Source organism: Alexandromys fortis, unplaced genomic scaffold (assembly GCF_014885135.2).
Source record: "Alexandromys fortis isolate MF-2015 unplaced genomic scaffold, M_Fortis_MF-2015_v1.1 scaffold_0, whole genome shotgun sequence".
NCBI classification, from domain to species: Eukaryota; Metazoa; Chordata; class Mammalia; order Rodentia; family Cricetidae; genus Alexandromys; species Alexandromys fortis.
Genome location: NW_026067949.1, coordinates 17,381,128 through 17,397,736, shown reverse-complemented (window position 1 = coordinate 17,397,736; position 16,609 = coordinate 17,381,128). Strand labels below are relative to the sequence as shown.

Here is a 16,609-nt window from a genome sequence, read left to right as displayed (position 1 = left end):
TAGCCTAGCAACCCCGTTTCTAGCTCTGCATTCAAAAGAAATATTTAGTGACATAGAGAGATGTATACAGTGCCATTTTCATTACAAGGATAATAACTATATTATGGAAAACTTTCATTGTGAATAGTGATTTAATGGATATATTTTATACCCTTTCAGTATAGACACATATATTTATGGTTTTCATATATATATATATATATATATATATATATATAAAAATGGAGGGTTTCTACTATTGTTAAAGGAGAGCAATTGGACCATTTATGTGAACTTGAATGAATAAAAAAACTAATATGCAAATGAAGGAAGTCAGACACAGAATGGCAGATGCCTCATGATCAAATGCCATATAAAAATAAAATAAAATAAAAGATGAACTCTGAGGTCAAGAAAAAAGAACAGTGCTATTTAAAAATGGAAATAGAAACAGAGATGTTAAATAAAATGTATAAACCTTCCATCCTAAGATAAATCAGATAAATCATATTATAAAATGGAGGGTCACAGGGAGACTGAAGACACAAGGAGATAAGGTTGAACTTGTTTGAAATTATTATTTTAATATCACTTTTAAATTAATGTTCATAATAATTCAAAATTTTTATTGAAAATAGACTTCTTTCATATACATCTCAACCATAGTTTCCCCTTCCCCAATCCTCCCATCTTCCCTGTATCTACATCTTCCCTGTATATAATTATACATTTTATCAGATGTACGTATATCTTTTTTATCCCTGTAACCAAATATTGATGAGAAGGAAGGATTTATTTTATCATCCAGTTTTAGCTGGTGTTCATCCTGGTAGTGCTAGCATGATGGATTGAAGACCTTGGGGCTCTTTACCTATTAATGGATCAGAAGCAGAAATCTGTGGCATGGAAAAAGACAGGATCTACTCCCATTCCTTTGGTCATAAATCTACCAAGAAGATGGCATGTGCCAAAATCCATGCCTCCCAAACCAGTGACAACAGCATGGAACCAAGAATTCAAGCTTGTGGCCCACGGGAAACATTTCATATCCACGCCGGTGTAAGCCATTGTCAAAGAAAAAAAATATTAAGCAACTTTACATTAACCCCATAGGTATATTTTAAGAAAAGAAAATGAACTGAGTTACAAATCAATAAGAAAACCACTAAAATGAGAAGTAGGCAAAAATCTTATATTTCTGGGTAAGAAAAGAAGATCCAATGAACAAATCCATTCCCCCTGGCAAATGTTTAAGGTCACAGTGAACAAACAACACAATTACGGAGGGCCTTGTCTGACTTTTGCCAACAAGACGAAAGAGACCCCTGAGCAGGGATGTGGTGAAAGGAAGGATGCTGGCCAGACAGCGTCTGTTCTCAGCTTTCTAAATGCTTTATGACAATTGACTCTGTGTGCTTTGTAATTGGGCCTGATAGCTCTGTAATTACTTTGTCTCAACAAACACTGTAATTGTGAATAGGTTTTATTTTGTCAGTTGTGTTTTTCTTTCCAGCTCTTCCTTTGGGCCCCTGTGGCTGCAGCGACTTGATGAAAATGTGTTTGTCGGGAGGAATGTACCCTAGATTGTTTATCTTCCTTATGTCTTGTTCAGTCAGCGCTGCTGCATAGGCACAGTTGCTCATCCTTCAGCTCCCCAGGAACACAATTAATGTCTTCACTGAATTCACCTCTCCTACCTAGCAATTGGAGATTAATGTTATTGTGAAGCCTGTGTCAACTCTTCCTGGAAAAGATGGCTCAACCAAAAGACAGAGAAAGTCTTTAGAGACAAGTTGAGGGCCTGCCTCTCCCTTGTTTGAGGCTTGTTAGATCAGCATGATTTATGTAACTGCTCGGGCTATGCCATTTGTTCTGCGTATATGCTTTATGCCTCTGTTGAAACTAATGTATAATGATTCTGTGTATTCCAACCCTACTGCTGATACCTCCAGTAAAACACGACCTTCCATCTCACCTCTACCTATTATTAGGGTGACTTAATCCTCATAGACAGACACACTCCTCGTCCAGGCACCAGAGCATGGACTTTCAGTGATTTTTTAAAACAACAAAGGAAATGAAGAAATGGAGGTTTGAGATTGACCGCTCGCAACAGTAAGTCAGCAGTGGATATTAGCATTTGAACCAGGCTGAACCCAGAAAATTCCTAAGCCACAAGCTATGCCAGGGGTAAAAGCATTCATTGACTTTTCAGCATACCTACAAAACAGTTTCTCTTTATTGCACCATAAGAAAACACAGTTAATTCTTCCAAATAAAGAATTACTCAAAATTCTCATTATCTGTAATTATATAATGTGAACTTGATATTTATCTATAACCACATAAAATTGATTGGTATCAAGCTACACAAAAGTGCATGTTTATTTTTTTTTTTCATTTGTTTGTTTCTTTAGTTAGGTTTTGTTTAATTTTGTTGCAAGGTTGTTGGATTTTGGGTAACCTTGTCCTAAGCAACAAGTAGAAAATAATTATCGAGTTTATCAACTTTAATGTGCCCCTTGTTCTTAGTGTTACTATTTTAATTCTATGTTCTTCTTAACACAAAGACTAGCTTGGTTTATTTAAGACCAATGAACAAGCCCAGATATGGTTATGTATGCCTGTAATCCCAGTATTCTTGGCCGAGGCAAGAAGACTTCTGTAAGTTCGAAGCCATTCTGTGACAGTGAAAACTAGGCCTGGACAGTAAGAAGTTGTGTTCATAAGTAAATAAGCAAACACAAAAGGCAGATAAACAAGGAATTAAAAAAAAAAAAAAACAGAAGACCAATGGAAGAAACAGAATTGTCTGCCAGGATAAGATGATTTATCTGACATAAATAAGTCAGTTATATCAATACTGATACATGGAATACATGGAAGGGAAAATCATCCTGGAAAAAAAGAACTGAATATAGATTGAAAACAACACACTCTTGCAGCTTGCAGAGTTTAGTTGCAATAAATTCAAGAGCATTTACCATGACTCATTAAGAAATCCAGAAATTTTAGGAAGAATTAGCATTAAGGTTCCTCTAAACAATTAACAAATTCCCAGCCATGAGATGATTGACCAGATAATCAAATTAGGTTTCACTGTGTGTCACAGATGTGGCAATGGAATTGAATACAACAGGTTTCTGATGGTAAACCTCTGTGCTTTAAAATGTGAGATTCTTATCACAGTGAGGGGAGTCAATCACAGGATATTTGGTATGGTTGCTCTGGATTTAATAGAGCATAGAAATTATTTACCCTAAATATAGGAGATACAGAATAAAATGGAGGAAAAAAATTCCAGGAGTAATTTTTTGATGATTCTGTAAAGAAAAGTAATAAATGTAGAGATTTAATAGAAATGCATTTCATGTGCTAAAAATGACAAGGCAGTAGATCTCATTAATTGTGAATTTTCTGAATTAATTTGAATTTACTAGTATAGTTACATCATACTTGAATGATTACATAAATCTAATAGATTGATTAAAATGCAGATTAATTTACTCTTACCCTTGACACATTCCTTCCTTTTTAACTTTTGGAAATATATGTGCTTTTCTCAAAGAGTCTGATGGCTGATTTGCTCAGCAGTATAACAGACAACCAGTCTTTCTCGGGACTCAATAGATGAAGTGATGATCTTGGTATTGTTTAAGTACACTAAAGTGTACTAAAATACAACATTCAATTTTGGGATTTGGAGCTGAAAGGAAAGATCATTAGAACTGAATTACATCAAAACAAAAGCAAATTTATTCCCTTCAATGACTACTTAAAGAAATGGTCATACTCTGGATACTTGTTCACACTATCTTTCTCCCAGACAGTTTATATGTTGCTTTCATTATGGTAGAGGTATACTAGGGAGTCAAAGATAATCTCTTAAAAACAACAGCATTATACTAGTTTTATAAGTGAGAATACAGAAAGAGAAAAAAATGTTTAATCTTAGGATTATAAAACAGAAAAGTCAAAATGTTGGAACCAATATATTGATGGAAGTTTCTATCACACCTGGTCTTGCAGTCATAGAGTCCCAAATAAACACACAAAGGTTTAATTATAATAATAATTAATTATATTAATTATAAATTGTTTGGGCTATTGCTCAGGCATATTACTAACTCACTCTTACAACTTAAATTGACCCATAAGTCTTATCTCTGTTCAATCACGTGCCTTGGTACCTTTTCTCAATAAGGCATTCTCATCTTACTTCCTCTGTGCTAGCTTATGACTGCATCTCTGCATTTCCTCTTCCCAGAATTCTCCTAATCGCTTTGCCCCACTTACACCTCCTGTCTGGCTACTTGCCAATCAGCCTTCAGTTAAATCAACACAAGTGACAAATCTTTACCAAGAGTATCAACCCACAGCACCAGTCTTCAGGCTCATCATGCTTATGGTAAGCAGTATTCAACGACCATACCATTAAATATGTTTGATACAAAAACTTGATGGTGATGTGGGAGCCCTTGTGTGTTGCTTTTCTTGGTTAATGAATAAAGAAACGGCCTTGATCTATTGATAGGGCAGGACTTAGGTAGGCAGGGAACACAGAACTGAATGCTGGGAGAAGGAAAGAATCAGAGAGATGCCATGGATCCACCAGAGACAGATGCTGGGAATTTTACCTGGTAAACAACTACCAGGTGACGATATACAGATTAATAGAAATGGGTTAAATTAATATAAGAATGAGCCAATAAGAAGTTAGAGCTAATGAGCCAAGCAGAGTTTTAATTTCTGTGTGGTTATTTCGGGGCTAAAGTAGCTGGGTGGCAGGGACTTACAAGGAGACCCTCCTCCATACAAAAATATGGTTTATAGAAACTACTTATATACTGATATATTAGCTAGCTAGGGCTAAAATGTTCTAAGAAGCTACATTAAATTACAATAGATCTAATTTATTATTAGCTATCATACATTAAAATGAATAAGTATACTCTCATTTATATAAGAATATTTTATTTTTGAATAAAATCATCTATGTGTTTGGACATCTAACATATGAGTGTCACACAACCAAATTGAATGAGTATTTAAATCAATTTGTAACAGATGTGAAAGATAAGCACACTAAAGAAAATAAACTATTTCTGTTACTGCTCTCTTTTGGATCTGTGAGCAAGTCAATGCTGGCGATGAGTGATGGACACTAAACGTGCTATAAAGGTGATATGACTTTTAATTAATATTTCTGTTGATTGTCAGTAAATGACAGTGACAGGTAAATATTGCAAGGTCCTGCTGTCTAACCACACTTACAAGGTTTCGGATGAAAAGTAGGATTTTCCCCTCTGCTTAGTTACTACTTGCCCTTACTAAGCTGTCTTTTATAATCTAAATGTTTCTGTCTTACACCCTGAAACTATGTCCTTCAGACAAACACTGAACACTTTAGTTCCATGACTTCTTAACCACTTTCCTCATTTCCATTTCATTTCTAATTTTCTGCTCATTTGATTCTTAATAACGAAAGGAAAAGCTCTGTAAGTTATGTTTCACTTTTAGAATCATTCCTGGATATTTATTATAATAGGTTATTTCTAAACAACGGTATTTTATGGGAGGCTTCATAGAATACTAAAAAAAATTGATTACGCAATAAGTTGAAAAATACAAGGAAAAGAAAATATTAAAATCTTTCCTTAAAGATATCATGACTTAGTTTTAAATGATGTATACAATGGATTAGATGAAATTTAATTTCCAAGTAAAAGTATCTTAAATGATAAAATATTTATATGATCATGAGAAATATAAACATGTTATATAAATATACTGATAAAATCAGCTCATAAATTATGTCATCTTTGAAGATTTCCTTTTCTCTAATCCAAGTGAATAATATAAAAATGAACTCTTGATAAGAATGAAGCTATTATCCCAGCATTCAGCTCATTTAGGTTCATTGGGGACAACAAATAATGCTATCTAATTAATTAGAATGACAGGAAACTGCATGACACATTTCTTATGGCTGGCTGGTTTAACATCCTAAAACCCTCCTGTTGATTAGAACTTGCATGTTTTAAATAGAAAAGACTGTTAGACATCCCATCTGTTGTGTAACAGAGCTTTGGGGAAAAAATTTAAAAGGTACACTCAAGTCTTGATAAGTTCAAGTCAGCAGAACAAGACACATGTAATGTGTTATCTGATACAAAACAAAATAGGCAGACTAGTTGCTCTCATTTTTTTCTGTTTCTCATCAACTTGTAATTAAGTAATATGACTATTTGAAATCTTGGTAGTTTGACCCCTCTTTGTCATATTGTAGAACACCTAGCTGAAACTTAACATTTTTTTTCTGTGTAAAACGGATAAAGTTGAAGAAGGAAACTTCTTGCATTAGACTCAGCATAGTATGGCATAATATAAACTCTTCATCTGCATATCTGGTTATGTACATACACTAAAAAGACTTGTTAGAAAGCAGTATTCAAAATACACGACTCAGTTTTGTGACTAAAAAACTCACAAAAAATCATTTTCTTGTGTGTATCTCACATGTATTTGACAAGTATCCAGATGGCAAATAAATCACATATTTAATTATATCTGAAGCAGACTGAGCTTAAATTTACTACACTTTGAGGAATATATAAAGCCTTCTATTTAAAAAAATGAATGTATACTCATAGTATTTTCTACGTGGCGGGTCAAAATCAACCGTTGAAACAACTTGTTTGCCAAAGCAAAATTAGCTGGTATACAGTGAAAGCCATTTATAATGTATATGAAACTAGAATTGTCATGATTATAGTAGAAGAAAATTATGAATGTGAATTTAAAAAAATACTTATTTTTCATCTAAGTCCATCATATAAGCTACTCCTTGATTTGAAAGTATAAAGTAACAGCTACTTAGTATTGGATGTGTTAATGATCATACCAAAAGTAAGAGAAGGAACTATCATGGAACATAAGAAAATGCCAGTAACAAATGTTCAACACCACCAAACTCAAGCACTTAGTTCAATTGTACCAAATGGTGTATGTAACCAGATAGTGTTTACTCTACCTCCTGGCTTCTATTGCTCAACATTTCTTTGTGCACTTGTTATTTTTTAACTGCTTCAAGAAAATATATTTCATCTCACCAGAGTGACCTCTTCATATACATCTTCACCTCCCTACTTCCTGGTCTTAATTCTACACACACACACACACACGCACACGCACACGCACACGCACACGCGCGCACACACAAAATGAGCTACTTAAAGCACAATGAGAATTAATCATATTGGATTTCCTGGTGAGTGTTCTGTATCAAGTGTCATGTGTGTCATCCTTGCTCTCATAGGGTAAATGGGGTAAACGCAACGCAGCAATATCTTAATGGCTCTGACAGTTTCTTGTCATAACCCTGTCTCTGATTATAGGTCGTATCAGAGGGAAATAAAAATATAAAAATCTTGACTCATGGCACTCTTCTGTCATTTTACTTATGCAATTCCTAGATATCTTCACTCTCTGATTCAGTTATCTCCAAAATGATATAGATGATTTACATGAAATATAATTTTGAGGATTAAAGATCTTAAGGTACATTCTTTCTGATAAAAAAGTAGAAAATCATGCAGAACTTTCTAAGGATAACTCTCGGACATTTTAGTGATTTGATCAGAGACATTACTCATAGATTAAAGATATCTGAGTGAACACATACACACACATCTTTGTGTTCCAGCATGAGATTGATGAGTGTTAATCTTTTTATTTTTCTCTTCTGTGAATTTTACCTCTATTCTAGCAACATACTTCAACAGGAAAAGTTTTGGGGAAAGTATCTTCTGCATAGTAAAAGTGCTTTTGCTGACCCTTAGAATAGGGAGTTGGATGGGCCCTATAACCTTATAAAGCAACAAAAATAAAGTTGTATTTGTCTTGAAGTAACTATTTCAGCTAAGTGATTCCATAAACGCTTCCACTAAATCCCCCTTTCTTCTGAAAGATATTTTTACAAGTCTCCTTATGTAGAGAATTATGCAAAATTAAATACACAAATCAGATGTTTACTGATAAAATCTAAAAAAATGTATTTTAAGTCTTTGGTATGCACATGATTTTATCATTTTTAATGATGAAAGCAATTTGTTTCTAAATGAAATAGACATGATTACATATTTTTACATAAGGAAATTTGACTTATTTGGTACTGTAGAATGTAGAGTGTCTTCAAAGTCTATCAGAATTGAATGATTTGTTAAAACTTATAATAGTCAATGCCACTTCAAGTAAATACACAGCTAACACAAATAGCAAAATAAATAGCAAAAATACTGCATTAATTCAAAATTAATCTTTTTCAGAGACTGAAGTTAGAAAACCAAATGGAAATCTTTAAAACCCATCATACTACAAGCCAAAGGTATACTAGTTTTATTGGAACATGCATGACGAGGAATAATGATAGAAGACAATAACATTTTTGGTTTCTGTAATTAAAACATTATGTTCGCACAAGAGCAAATACTTTGCATGTGAAGTATAAACACCTCAACTCCTAATATACAATAGCCTCCAACCTGAGGCCAGGCATTTCAAGCAGTGTTCATTATTGTTCCATGGCAGGAAAGCATGCCTGGAACAGTGTGTGCATACTGTGGGTTATGAACCACACGGCATGCAGCAGTGTGATGTGTTATTGCTAAGTGCTGAGATAACCACCCTCAATTCATTACACATTTGATTTTAAATACAACCTTTGATTTTGTTGCTTTTCATGTGCCTTACATTCAGCTATCATAATACAGATGCTGTCTCATGCCTCTGATTAAGGAAGTGGAGTCCTGGCAACTTTTGAAATTAGAGATATGAGACTACATTTTATTGTACATTGCATTTGAGGGGAGATTTTATTGGTGAGAATATGAGATGAAGCCCACAAAATTATAATCAGTCTCTAACACACAAGTGCATGCTCTCACATCACAGTTCATCTGCGAAATTACATTTATAGAGTGCAAACTGGAGACAACAGTATCAAATAATAACTCAGGAAACTTATACAAATATAAAATTAAAACAGGTTTTCTCATGTCTGTTTGTGTTATTTGTTCATGGAGCCTAAAAAATCATCCTGAAAAGGTAGCCTTAAGTCAGTAAGACAGACATGATTTTGTCAAACTCACGAAAAGATGTTTAAAGCGTTTTAGATTTGAGAGGTTATGAAATTCCTATTTTCATCTCTTGGTTTCACACCAATTCTATTTTGGATTCAGCTATTTCACAGGATGCTATTTTTATTCTTAAATCTTTGCTTAGCTACTTTAAAAAGACTCAAATTGAGCAAAGGAGGTAGATGCAAATTCTACCCTGGTGTTTGAATAGGGTAAAAATCAAAGAATGCATGTGTAAATATGGCACACACATAATGCTTAGAGTATGAACACAAATATACTAATAATTCATGTCAGATGTAAAGACATTTTGGAATTCTCACATACCTATAATGTAGTGTTTTTCTTTCTACTACTTAACTTACATTAAATTATTAAATAATATTCTAATAAAATACTTGTTTAGCTAACCAAATCTTCTAAAATAAATGTAGTTCCCATTCAAGTTCAATCTGCCCCTGTTCAAAGATTTAAATTTTTTGTTCTAGGAAATCACAAAAAGAAATACATAATTAAAGGGTAACTAGCTTGAATGCATTAAAAAAATTTTCCCTTGCCAGCGTTTATGCAAAGGTCATATAGCCTAAAAATTGCTCAGCACTTGAGAGCAGAGGTCCTGAGTCAGATGTCTAATATACTACCATTTCTTTGTGGAAGTCTCCTGCTAACCTCCAGCTTCAGTTTCAAGCCCTTGTTCTTCTCTTTTCAGTTCTCTTTGGGAGATAAGAATGGCACTTGACAGACCCCTGTCACCTACAAAACCAAACCTCCTCAAGTGGTTAGCTTCTGATTGGGTAAGACATAGGCAATGAATTTTTGATTAGGACAGGAGTTCATCTGAGTCCAACATTTCTACACTTCATTCAGTTTTGCCAATAGGTGTATTTCTTTTTCTTCTCACATGCAGAGGTCCGAAGGAAAGTTGATTCCCTCAATTCCCACTAACCAGATGGCAGCTTGCAATTGTCTGTAATTCCAGTTCTAGGAGACCCAATATCCTACAAATAATAAACACCTTCAGTAATGTGGCAGGATACAAAATCAACTCAAAAATATCTATAGCCCTCCTATATACAATTGATAAAGGAGTTGAGAATGATATCAGAGAAATATTAAATAATTAATTCACAATAGCCACAAATACAATAAAATATATTGGGGGGGTAAGACTAACCAAAAAAGTGAAAGACCTGTTTGACAAGAACTTTAAGTTTTGAAGAAAGAAATTGAAAAAGAAATCAGAAAATGGAAAGATCTCCCATGCTCTTGGATAGGTAGAATAAAAATTAAAAATGATAATCCCACCAAAAGCAATCTACAGATTTAATGCAATTCCCATCAACATCCTAATACAGTTCTTCACAGAACTTGAAAGAACAATATTCAACTTCATATAAAACAAAACAAAACAAAACAGGATAGCCAAAACAATCCTGTACAATGAAGGAACTTCCAGAGAAGTACCATCTCTGACATCACACTCTATCATAGAACTACAGTAATAAAATCAGCTTGGTATTGGTATAAAAACAGACACGTTGACCAATTGAATCAAATCAAAGACATGGATACTAATTAATCCACACAAATATGAACACCCAATTTTTGGCAAAGAAGCTAAAATTATACAATGGAAAAGAAAAAGCCTCTTCAACAAAATGAGATGGCATAACTGGATGTCAACATGTAGAAGAATGTAAATAGATCCATATCTATCCCCATGCATAAACTCAAGTCCAAATGGAGTAAAGACCTCAATATAAAACTGACTATACTGAACCTGATAGAAGAGAAAGTGAGAAGTAGCCTTCAATGCATGAGCACAGGAGATGACATCCTAAATATAACACCAGTAGCACAGACACTGAGTGCAACAATAAATAATCAGTGCCTCCTGAAATTGAGAAGCTTCTGTAAAGCAAAGGACACAGTCAATAAGACAAAAAGGCAACTTCCTGAATGGGAAAAGATCTTCATCCACATCAGACAGAGGACTGATCTTCAAAATACATAAAGAACTCAAGAAATTAGACATCAAAGTTCCAAATAATCCAATTAAAAAAATAGGTTGGTTACAGATCTAAAGAGAAAATTCTCAACAGAAAAACCTCAAATGGACACAAGACACTAAAGGAAATGTTCAACTTTCCTAGCCATCTGGGAAATACAAAACAACTCTCAGATACCAACTTACACTAGTTAGAATGGCTAAGATAAACAAACAAACAAACAATGATAGCATATGCTGGAGAGAGTGCGGAGTAAAGAAAACAGTCCCTCATACTGGTGACAATGCAAACTTGTACAACCATTTTGGAAATCAGTATGGTGGTTTCTCATAAAACTGGGAAAAATTCGGGCACCCTCTCCTCTATTGCTCAGGGTCTTAGTCAGGATCATCCTTGTGGATTACTGGGAACTTCACTAGTGCCAGGTTTCTTGCTAGCCCTATAATGGCTCACTCAATCAAAATATGAACTATATCATAACAGCATTATTTGCAATAGTCAGAACCTGAAAACAACCTAGATGCCCCTCAACCAAAGAATAGATAAAGAAAATGTGGCACCTTTACACATTAGAGTACTATTCGGGGGTTTTAAAAAAATGACATCTTGAAATTTGCATGCAAATGGATGGAATTATAGAAAATCATCCTGAGTGAGATAACCCAGACCCCAAAAGATGAGCATAATATGTATTCACTCATAAGTGGATACTACCTATAAATCAAAGGACACTGAGCCTATAGTTCATGATCCTAGAGAAGCTAAGTAGCAAGATGAACCCTAAGAAAATCATGCATAGATCCACTGGAATGGGGAAATAGACAAGAACACCTGGCAAAATAGGGTGCATGAAGGTGGTAGAGGTGTGGAAGGGAAAGAGGGAAAAAGGGGAGAAGGAGGAGAACTGGAGAGAATGGGATAGTTGAGAAAAAAGAAGGACAGAGAGGAGAGCAAGGAAGCAGCATTATTTGAAATAGCCGGAACCTGGAAACAGCCTAGTTGCCCCTCAACTGAAGAATAGATAAAGAAAATGTGGTCTATTTACACAATGACATACTACTCAGCAGAAAAAAAAAATGACATCTTGAAATTTGCAAGAAAATAGATAGAATTAGAAAAAAATCATTCTGAGTCAGACCAATGGGCATGGTATACATTCACTCATAAGTGTATACTAGCTGTAAAGCAAAGGATAATGAGCCTATAGTTTATGAACTCAGAGAAGTATCAAGGGGAACCTGATGGAGAAAGGTCATTGGCTAATAAAGAAACTGCTTGGCCCTGATAGGTTAGAACACAGGTGGAGTTCTATGTGGAGTAAACAGAACAGAATGCTGGGAGGAAGAGGAAGTGAGCTCAGATGCCATAGCTCAACTCTTGGGGGCAGATGCGATGAAGCTCCGACCCAGGATGGACATAGGCTAGAATCTTTCTGGTAAGTGCACCTCGGTGACACACACATTAATAGAAATGGGCCAGGCAGTGTTTAAATGAATACAGTTTGTGTATTGTTATTTTGGAGCATAAACTAGCCAGGCAGCCAAGAGCCGCGCTGTGAGAAGAGGCCCTCAGATCCTTCAACAGGAACCCTAAAAGAAACATATATAGATACCCCTGGAAAGGGGAAATAGGCAAGATCTCCTGAGAAAATTGGGAGTGTGGGGGTTTATGGAGACAATGCTTAACTTAATACAGATAGCTAGCCAATTTATCTACCTTTTTGACATTCAGGAAAATCATTTAGGTATTCTTTTCCCTGGCCTGGTATCACATTGTCTTATTTAATACTCAAATACTCTTTTCATAAAGTATAACAATATTCTATATTTCATTGTATATCACCATAAAATACAGTTCACATGCAATGAGTCAGTTATTCGTCTGTAATTCCATTTTTCAGACTAATAAAAGAATTGTTTGCTTAAACAGTTTCCAAACACCATGTAACAATTGGTTATTCAGGAGATTGAATGAAGAAATGGAGCACAGAATGAGAAGTGAAAGAAATTATAATCTATTTCCTTTAACCTTTTGACTCAAACACCTAAAAGCAAATTTTACCATTAAAATAGAGATTTAAAACACATATAGTGGTACTTTCTGATATGGTGATTTCCATATCACTAAGGCCTGATTATAGTAAAGTAAAGAGTGGTCTGCAAATGTACTAACAACCATATTGGTTGCTTTTCTTAAGAAGCAACCTAGCTGACTGTAATGTTCTCTAAAGTTAAAGCACATTCCTTTAGGTAGAAAGCACTTTACATTAGCATCTGTCTAGCTGACACTTATTTCAATATGTTCTGCACTGTTATCTGGACTTTTCGTTTCTTCTTATTATGGCCTTTATTCTCTTTAAAAGATGTTAATCTCTTTGTTCTCCTTTTGTTTCAGTGACCTATGGATTTTATTTTTCTTTTATTCTCTTATACTACTCCATGTGTGCATGTGTATGCGTGTGTGTATGTGTATGCAGCCAGCATTTTGTTTATGCAGCCAGTGAGTGTGAGCATGCAGACTGCATATGTGTGTATACAGTGTATGCATGTAATGTGTGTGTTTAGTCAGCATGTGTATGCGTGTATGCAGCCATGTGTGTGTATGCAGATAGTGTACAAAGCAGGCAGACAGTGTGTATGTTTGTGTGTATGTTGTCAATGTGTGTGTATGTGTGTATGCAGGCAGTGTGTGTGACTAAACAGACGTGTTTGTACACAGATAATATGTTTGTGTTTCTATGTAAGCAGACAATGTGTGTGTTTGCATGTGTAAATGCAGAGAGTGTGTGTGTGTGTGTTTGTGTGTGTGTATTCAGAATGTTCAGAATGTTTGTGTGTATAAGTATGTGTTTGCAGACAGGGTCTCATTATGGTGCTTTGGTTGGTTTTCAAATTGAAATGCTTCTGGTTTTTATCACTGTGTTCAATTTAAACCACATTTTCTTAGTTCTTTACTACCAATTTCTCTTCTCACAAGAAAACTACTCTCAGTAATATTTTATAAAGGAATTTTAGGTCCAAAAGCATTAAGTAAATCTTTAAAATATTTAGGGTGCAGAAAAAGTAGCTCAGTGGCTAATTGCATTGGCTATTCTTCCAGAGGACCCATATTCCATTCTTCCTACACAATTGGTTGCTCATAAACATCGATAACTCTAGTGACAGGGGACTCAAAGTCCTGTTATGGTCTCCACAGACAGCAGAAACACGTGTTATAGAGACTTATACATAGTCAAAATACCCATGGAGTTTAAAATGATTAAATGACATTTAAAAGAGCAGGGACTGTGACTGCACATACCTTTAATATTGGCCATTCTGGGGCACCTAGGAGGACCGCGCGAGGGAAACGGACATTGAGAGAACGAGGACGAAGGCGAGAAAATGGCGTCCATGGATTACAGGACTACAGCGCTTACACCGCCCAGCCAACTCAAGAATATGCACAGACCACCCAGGCGTATGGGCAACAAAACTATGGAACCTATGGACAGCCTACTGATGTCAGCTATACCCAGGCTCAGAGCACTGCCACCTTCGGGCAGACTGTATATGCAACTTCTTATGGACAGCCTCCCCCTGGTGATACCACTCCAACTGCCCCCAGGCATACAGCCAGCCTGTCCAAGGATATGTCACTGGTGCTTATGACACCACCACTACTACAGTGACCACAACCAAGACCTCTTATGTAGCTCAGTCTCCATGTCGCACCCAGCTTGCCTACCCAGCCTACTGCCCTCAGTCAGCCGCCACTGCACATACAAGACCACAGGATGATAACGAACCCGCTAAGACTATTCAACCTCAGTCTAGCACAGGGGGTTATAACCAGCCCAGCTTAGGATATGACAGAGTAACTACAGTTATCCCCAGGTACTTGGGAACTACCCCATCCAGTCACCTCACCTCCATTCTATCCTCCTACCAGCTACTCCTCTTCACAGCCAACTAGTACGATCTGAGCAGTTACTCTCAGCAGAAATTCTATGGGCAATCAAGCAACTATGGACAGCAGAGTAGCTATGGTCAACAAAGCAGCTATGGGCAGCAGCCTCCCACTAGTTACCCCCCTCAGACTGGATCCTACAGCCAGGCTCCAAGTCAATATAGCCGACAGAGCAGCAGCTACGAGCAGCAGAGTACATCCCGACAGGACCAACCCAGTAGCATGGGTGTTCATGGGCAGGAGCCTGGAGGATTTTCCGGATCAGGAGAGAACCGAAGCATGAGTGGCCCTGATAACCAGGAGAGGAGAGGAAGGGGATTTAATCATGGAGGCATGAGCAGAGGTGGGCGGGGCGGAGGGCGCGGTGGAATGGGCAGCGCTGGAGAGCGAGGTGGCTTCAATAAGTCTGGTGGACCCATGGACGAAGGACCAGATCTTGATCTAGGCCTTCCTATAGATCCTGATGATGATTCTGACAACAGTGCAATGTGTTCTAGGTTTAAATGAAAATGTGACTCTGGATGATCTTGCAGACTTCTTTAAGCGGTGTGGGGTTGTCAAGATGAACAAGAGAACTGGGCAACCTATGATCCGCATCTCCTTGGATAAGGAGACAGAAAAGCCTAAAGGTGATGTCACAGTGTCCTATGAAGATCTGCCAACTGCCAAGGCCACTGTGGAATGGTTTGATGGAAAAGATTTTCAAGAAAGCAAACTTAAAGTTTCTCTTCCGAAAGAAGCCTCCAATGAACAGCATGTGGGGTGGCATGCCACTTTGTGAGGGCAGAGGGATGCCACCAACACTTCGTGGAGGTCCTGGAGGGCCCATGGAGGGGACAGAGGAGGCTTTCCCCAATGAAGACCCCGGGGCTCCCGAGGGAACCCCTCTGGAGGAGGAAATGTCCAGCACCAAGCCAGAGATTGGCAGTGTCCGAATCCGGGCTGTGGAAACCAGAACTTCGCCTGGAGAACAGAATGTAACCAGTGTAAGGCCCCCCAAGTCTGAGGCTTCCTCCCGCTACCCTTTCCATCTCCAGCTGGTGATCATGGCCGAGGCGGCCCTGGTGATATGCGGGGAGGAAGAGGAGGTTCTGTGGTGGTCCTGGAGGAATGTTCAGAGGTGGCAGAGGTGGAGGCAGAGATGGCTTCTAAGGTAGTCGTGGCATGGACTGAGGTGGCTTTGGTGGAGGAAGACGAGGTCGTCTTGGGTGTCCTCCTGGACCATTGATGGAACAGATGGGAGGAAGAAGAGGCAGATGTGGAGAACCCGGGAAAATGAATAAAGGCGAGCACTGTCAGGAACGTAGAGACCGGTCCTACTAGATAGACCTGCAGAGCTGCATTGACAACCACATTTATTTTTTAAACCAGAAAGTGTTTTAAATTTATAATTCCATATTTATAATATTGGCCACAACATTATGATTATTCCTTGTCTGTACTTTAGTATTTTCACCATTTGTCAAGAAACATTAAAACAAGTTAAATGGTAATATGTATATTGTTAATATACATATATATATATTTGTCAAGAAA

The 16,609-nt window shown here is 36.8% G+C and overlaps 1 pseudogene; it reads left to right on the top strand.

Annotated features, from left to right (window-relative positions):
* The first annotated feature begins 14,387 nt into the window (after positions 1-14,387).
* Positions 14,388-16,396, top strand: LOC126506244 (RNA-binding protein EWS-like; annotated as a pseudogene).
* The last annotated feature ends 213 nt before the right edge of the window (positions 16,397-16,609 follow it).